The sequence below is a fragment of the Chelonoidis abingdonii genome, chromosome 5 (genome assembly GCF_003597395.2).
Source record: "Chelonoidis abingdonii isolate Lonesome George chromosome 5, CheloAbing_2.0, whole genome shotgun sequence".
NCBI lineage: Eukaryota > Metazoa > Chordata > Testudines > Testudinidae > Chelonoidis > Chelonoidis abingdonii.
Window position 1 is genome coordinate 53441264 of NC_133773.1, and position 7365 is coordinate 53448628.

A 7365-nucleotide genomic window follows, 5' to 3' on the forward strand; every position below is an offset into this window, starting at 1 on the left:
GACTGGCTGGCGTGGTCGGTCCCAGAAGAGATGAATCCGTCACTTCTGCCCCAGGCCCCACACCCCCATGGCCCTGCCTGTCCCACTGTACCTCTTCAGCTTCTCCCTCTTGCCATGAAATGCTGAGTCTAGATGCCAAGAAACTGAGTTGGAGTTGCAAGTTGCATCAAGGAGCTCCTGGCACTGACCTTTACACTCTTCATAGACAAAGGCGACACTGTGATCTTTGTTACTTTTGGTGGTTCAAAAAACACTTCTGGCAAAGAGATGAGTCTTCTAAGACTAAAGGCTACTTGTCACAGATGGTGTCAGATGCTAAGTACCAGTCAGTCAACTAGGCCTATCTAGATATATTTATAGCCCACATCAGTATAGTATCCAAGCATCTATCCACAGGAATTTGAGACAGCCCTAATAATCTTTTGAATACTGTTGGATAAGATGAGAAATTTAGCAAGTCTAAACACTAGACTTCTCCCAGTCACTTATCCGAGGGGTAGCAGTGTTAGTCTGGATCTGTAAAAGCAGCAAAGAATTCTGTGGCATCTTATAGACTAACAGACGTTTTGGAGCATGAGCTTTTGTGGGTGAATACCCACTTCGTCGGATGCATGTAGTGGAAATTTCCAGGGGCAGGTATATATATGCAAGCAAGCAGCAAGCTAGAGATAATGCGGTTAGTTCAATCAAGGAGGATGAGGCCCTGTTCTAGCAGTTGAGGTGTAAAAACCAAGGGAGGAGAAACTGGTTTTGTAGCTGGCAAGCCATTCACAGTCTTTGTTTAATCCTGAGCTGACGGTGTCAAATTTGCAGATGAACTGAGAGCTCAATGCATGTTTACTCTTTGAGTCTGGTCCTGAAGTTTTTTTCTGTGAGGATGGTCACTTAAGGCTGCTATAGTTATGGCTCACCTGCCCAGCGGAAGGTTGAAGTGTTCTCTCTAATAGTTTTGTATATTGCCCATTCCTAATACTGATTTGTGTCCATTTATTCTTTTCCGTAGAGGCTGTCCAGTTTGGCCAATGAAATACATAGGGGCATTGCGGCATCTGATGCGTATATTACAACTGGTGGACGTGCAGGTGGTATGAACCGGTGAATGGTGTGGCTGATCTGGTTAGTCCCTGTGATGGTGTCGCTGGTGTAGATATGTGGGCAGAGTTGCATTGAGTTTGTTGCATGAATGGTTCCTGGAGATAGAGTTACTATGGTGCGGTGTCAGTTACTGTGAGATATGCTTCAAGGTTGGCAGGTTGTCTGTGGGGATGGACTGGCCTGCCACCCGAAGGCCGTGAAAGTGTGGAGTCATTGTACAGGATGGGTGTAGATCCTGATGAGCTTGGAGGGGTATTAGCTGGGGACTGTAATGTGAACAGGTATGAACAGGTCTGATGACCAAAAGGAGCGCCGAGACAACTCTCAATCCAATTTTAACAGGCCATTCCCTCAATCCGCATTGAGGAATGCACTAAGAAACTGACACTTCTAAATCAGGACATTCCCATAACCAACCCAGAAAATCAACATAACCCTTAGAACCCGACCAAAGGGTTATTCTTGATCTACTACCCAAGACCACAAACCGGAAAATCCTGGATCGCCCATCATCGTCGCAATTGGACTCTCTACTGAAGGACTGTCTGGATATAATGGAACTGCCCTACTCAGGCGCCTATGCACGCTGTCATCTGTGGTGGGTTATGCTGTAGAGAGCGACCTCTCTACACCCAGCTAAATCGGCGTTGGCTCCCGTGGGACTACCGTGGTTTTTTCTGGAAAGTTCACCGAACGTACAAGAAGAAGAGCTTACGAAGCATATGGTGTACTCTCTCACGAGAAAAGCTACATATAGGTAGCCAGCTCACACAGTTAAGAGCTGTAGAGCACCCTCTACGCATCAGCGAGAACATCCACACCATCGAGATGACATAGGTCAAAGGCGTCAATAACAAGGGGACCTCATGACCTAATGAGCAGATATATCGCAACACTGAGGCTCTGAGACGTTGTGCGTTTTACCATAGCTCCCTCCTCACGACTACACACGTGAGTTTAAGATAGCCAATATATGACCACACTGAAATAGATCTCGGGCGAGATTCACAGGAGGTCACCCGCCGGGGTGGCTGGACTGGGCGGATCAGAACGGCAGGCCCACAATATGCCAATATTTTGAATGCCACCTGGAACAACGCTCCTCGGCTCTCGTCCACTCACACCCTTCTCTACTTACCCTACATTGATGACATCTTCATCACTGGACCCGTAGGAAGGAGACTCTGGAAAATCCACCACGATTTCAACAGCTTTCCACCCACATCAACTTCAAGCCTGGACCATATCTACACGGTGTGCAACTTCCAGACACCACGGTGCAAATAAGTGATCGTCACATTAACACACTATACGAAAACCACAGATGCTATGCCTACCTTCATGCTGCCAGCTTCCATCCCAAGGCACACCACAAACGATCCATGTCTTACAGCGCAAGCAATGAGGTAGCAACCACATCTCCTTAAACCCCTCATAACAGAGACCAACACTATAAAATCTCCATTAAGGCATTCTCAAAACTACAGTACCAGCACGAGGAAATAGGAAACAAGATCAACAGAGCCAGACGCGTACCCAATAAAAGAAGCCCTACTGCAAACACCCAAGAAAAGAATCCAAGGACTCCACTGCCATCACATACAGTCCTCCACCTAAAAACCCCTGCAACGCATCATCAGGGACTACAACCCATCCTGGACAAATGATCCCACACTCCAACAGTGCCTTGGTGGCAGACCAAGTCCCACCCACAGACAAACCTGCCAACCGGAACATATTCTCACATAGTACTGCACACCGCACCATAGTAACTCTAGCTATGGAACCAATCCATGCAACAAACTCAATGCCAACTTCTGCCCAACATACTCTCACCAGCGACACCATCACAGCGATCTAACCAGATTAGCCAACACCATCAGACGTACATTCACCTGCACGTCCATCCAAATGTAACTTATACGCCATCATATGCCAGCAATGCCCTATGTACATTGGCCAAACTGGGACACAGCCTCTACGGAAAAGAAATAAATGGACACAAATCAGATATTAGGAATGGCAATATACAAAAACCTATAGAGAACACTTCAACTTCCCTGGCCACACCACACTATAGCAGATCATCCTGCAGCAAAAAACTTCAGGGAGCCAAGACTTCAGAGAAATGCTGAGAGTCTCAGTTCATCTGCAAATTTGACACCGTTCAGCTGCAGGATTAAACAAAGATCTGTGAATGCTTTGGCAAACTACAAAAGACCAGTTTCTCCTCCCTTGTTTTTACACCTCAAACTGCGTAGAACAGGCCTCTACCTCCTTGATCTGAACTAAACCGCGTTCTCTTCATAGCTTGCTCTTGACTTGCATATATACTATTATAAATATTATAATATATATATATATATATTTATAATAATTATTTATTACACACTACACCCACACACCCACACACCTGCCTCTGGAAATTTCCACTACATGCATCTGACGAAGTGGGTATTCACCCACGAAAACTCATGCTCCAAAACGTCTGTTAGTCTATAAGGTGGCACAGCATTCTTTGCTCTCCCAGTCACTGAAGTCAATGAATTATCAGTAACCAACATCACCGGGTCACATAAAGCCCAAGGCTTTCAGTCTATCCTGGTAGCCATGATTCTGCTTGGCAACAGACCACTAACAAGGCCTAATCAGCCCAACAGAGCAGAAAAACAGAAGAAAAAGGAGACTAAGAGGGATGGACCCTGAATGACACAGGTACTTCAAAACTGGGTTGTTAGGTTTAAAAACAAAGACAAACCACACAATCTAGACAAAAGCAGTGCTTAGAAGGGCAGAAAAGGAACAGCAGCAGCAACAAATAAATTAAACAAGGGAAGCTTTAAGGATACTGAGATGTGCTCAGACATCTGCTCCTGCAGGAGACAGAAGGAACTTAGGGTAGTTGAAACATTAACCTCTTTTATACCCAGAGTGTGGGAGATGGATTTTGATAGCTGCCGATATGGATGAAGTCAGCAGCAATGTACTATACTACTTTTCAAAACAGCAGCAAAGCCTTCCACAGATGCAATACAGAGGATGGGGCACTCAGCTAAGAAACTAAATTACCAGTAGTTACAAATTCAGGCCGAAATCCTGCACTGGGATCCACTAATCTAGAACCCTGGAAGATTCTCTTTACCTGTAACAGGATTTCACATCAGCACAGGGGGCCAATTTAACAAATATAATGGCTTCTGATCTCAGCAAATTTTCACTATTACTCTCTGCTACACCTATAATTAAAGTACTTATGTGAAATTTTCCCCCAGATGATATTCAAACCCTGGTTTAAAAAAAAAAAAGGCATTTGCAGATGAAAATTTGAATCATTGTTACTCCTTGTCATTTGCTGTCATTACCCAGAAAGAGAAGATTAAGGGCATGTCTTCACTACCAATGTTAAAGTAGTCATGTCATGCTGTAAAAAAACCCACTCCCAAGAGGGGAGTGGCTCCCAGCACTGGTGCACTGTCAACACTGCCACTTTACAGCGCTGAAACTTGCATCACTCAGAGGGGTGTTTTTCACACCTCTGAGAAAGAAAGTTTTAGCAATGTAAAGTGGCATTGTAGACAAGGCCTTAGATTCAGGCACAGATCTTCAGTTACAGCTGCGGAGCACCCACCACTGCTTAAGTAGGGGATGCAATGGTGGTCTTTGCAGTCCTTGGTCCAAGGCCATCTGTCCACTGGGTTGGTCCCTCAGTGAATTCAGAACAGCCTGAGTTGCCAAATTATACCAGTTACCAGTTCCAAGTTGCTAATACAAGCACTAAGAATCACCATGGCAAAAAATCCTGGCCACATCCTCAATGGATCCCCCTGCATACATAGAAACTGCCATACTGGATCAGACTACCAGTCTGTCTCATCTAGTAACCTGCCACCAACAGTGGCAAGTACTAGCACCTTCAGAGGAAGATGCAGGAAACCCTGTAGTGTAGGCAGAGAATTTTCTCCAAAATCTCAGTAGTTAGAGGTCATCTCAAGCTCTGAGCCATGAGGGTTTCTATCCCCTGTAAAACTTTTGTTTTTGGTCAGTATTTACCATTATCGCTGGATATTTCTGTTATCCATACCAATGACTAATCTCTATCTGAATCCTGCTAAACTCTTGGCCTCCAATTATGTTGTGTGGCAGCAAGTTCCACAGATTGTGTATTGTGTGAAGTTATTTCCTTTTAACTGTTTTGAGTTTGCCACTTTTCAATTTCATTGAATGTCCCCTAGTTCTTACTTTCTTAGATAGATCTGAAGCTTTGATTCACTCTATTTTTTCTACCCTATTCATTATTTTGTATGTTTTATGTCCCTCATACCTGATCTCTAAGGTAAATAATCCCAATCTTTTCAATTTCTTTTCATCAGAGTTTTTCCATGCGTTAACTAAAATTTTCTCTGACCCTCGCATTTCAGCAATATCCTTTTATACTGATCTTAGAGTTGTTTTGGCATACGCAGCGTGGTACAAAATGGCCATATCATAGCATTTAGACCTATACTGCTTAGAGCAAAAGAAACAAGCTTTGAAACAACATTCTAATGATCAAGTGTTTTCTGCATTTCAGATTTTCATATACCAGAATATCTACATTTGTGTCTGAATCCTGATTTCATGTCCTTTGTCTTGACTAATTATGTCAACATAGAACTTTAAGACTATGTGTGCATCAAGAAATACCTAATAACTGTAGGTCTGATGTTATGATCCAAATTTACGGTAGCACTGATAGTGGGAATACTAAATTTAAGTTCTGAATAACACTCAGCATACATTTTAAAAGTTGACTGTTAGATGGCACGACAAGGACATAATACAGTATATCCTCTGGAAGCAAGTAGTATTCCACAAAAATTAGGATCTTTAGACTACTTTAAAAAGTTGTTGCTGCTGCTGTTCTATGTTAAAGGGGTAAAATAGTTAAATAGTATTTGTGGAGGACATGGCAGTGACTACTCCTAGGGAGGGACTAGGAAAGAGGAAATGAGGAATTAAATTATTTTAATAAAAACTTCAAAGGGGCTAGAAAATAAAAACAAATACAAAATTGATAGATTTTAATATATTTTACAAAATAGTAATATATTCAGTTATATATAAGCAAGAGTTCAAAAAGAACATAAATGGACAATCTTAGAACTGAGCCATGACAGTTTAAAAACAACAATATTTAATTAATCTTACAATAAGAGAAAAGGATTAGGAAAGGGAGGATGGCAGAAAATAAATGTTTGTTTTTTTTTAAAGTAAACTTGAGTAATGGCTACCAGCTAACCAGCCATCACAGGACAAGCTAAGGCTGCCATCTTACTTGGCCCATCAGACGTAAACAGGAGAACATTTCTATAATATTTTTCTAATACCCTTTCAAGTTACTATACAAACGGGTAGATGTTCATATTTATCAATCTGAAGTTCTGCTTCTGGACTAGCAAGTAACATGAAGAAGCATAGAATAGGTATTTTCATGAAAGTAGAAAACTAAACACACAAGGATTCCTGAGGCTATGTTTATACTGACAGCTAAAGAGAACTGCCATCATGCCTGGCTGGGAATCTCCCCTCCCCTTCCAGGATCTGAGCCCTCTGGTGATGACTCCCTAACATTTTTGTGTTTAGTAGGTCATCTAAACGACAGGACGGGAATCCCCATGAACAGCACCACCATAAAACCAAGCAAGACACATCAAAGAGCTAGAGCAGCACAGGAACTAAATCATAGGGAAAAATACAGACCGATGGTCTCAGTTACTGCGCTCCTACCCTGGAAAACATTCGTGTGTGGATTGTAGGCTGATTCACGCCGCTGTTCTCAACAGAGGTGAAAAACACGTCCAAGCCACCAACTCCTCCGCCTAGCACGCACACACTCACTGTTTAAAAACGGACTTCCAGAACTAGTAACACGCAATCCACAGCTACTCACAGCCACGAAGAAAGGCAAATGTGACTCCAAACCCTCTGCCTGAGTGACGCGTCCCCGAGGAGTTACACGCAACGCCGAGCGGGGAAGGGGGCGAGTAAATACACATGAAACTGAAAGTGCAGGCTCCTGCGGGGGAGGGGATGCTGTCGGTGTAACGCCGACAGCTCATTCGCCAAGGACCGATTCAAACTGCTCCATTTCAGTCCGCTCGGCTGCAAAGCAACACGATGGCCTCAGTCAACCCCAGCACGGAGCGGGCAGGCTGTTGCCTCGCAGATCGCCCCGGCTCTCCGGAGACGTCTCCCTCAAGCCTGTTTATTTGCATAGCACCAAACTGCGCG

General features: G+C 43.6%; 1 protein-coding gene across 7 annotated transcripts in view; it reads right to left on the bottom strand.

Annotated features, from left to right (window-relative positions):
* Positions 1-7365, bottom strand: part of ELF2 (E74 like ETS transcription factor 2) — a 72496-nt gene that overhangs the window by 64393 nt on the left and 738 nt on the right. The window contains exon 2 of one of the 7 annotated variants that reach the window (XM_032804415.2): positions 7127-7236. The exons of 2 other annotated variants lie outside the window; for them this stretch is intronic. The gene's annotated coding sequence lies outside the window, so the exon portion shown is untranslated. Of the gene's footprint in view, positions 1-6861; positions 6951-6972; positions 7327-7365 lie in introns of those variants that run through there. 4 more of the 7 variants (XM_032804410.2, XM_075066278.1, XM_032804417.2 and 1 more) reach the window with 4 other exon arrangements.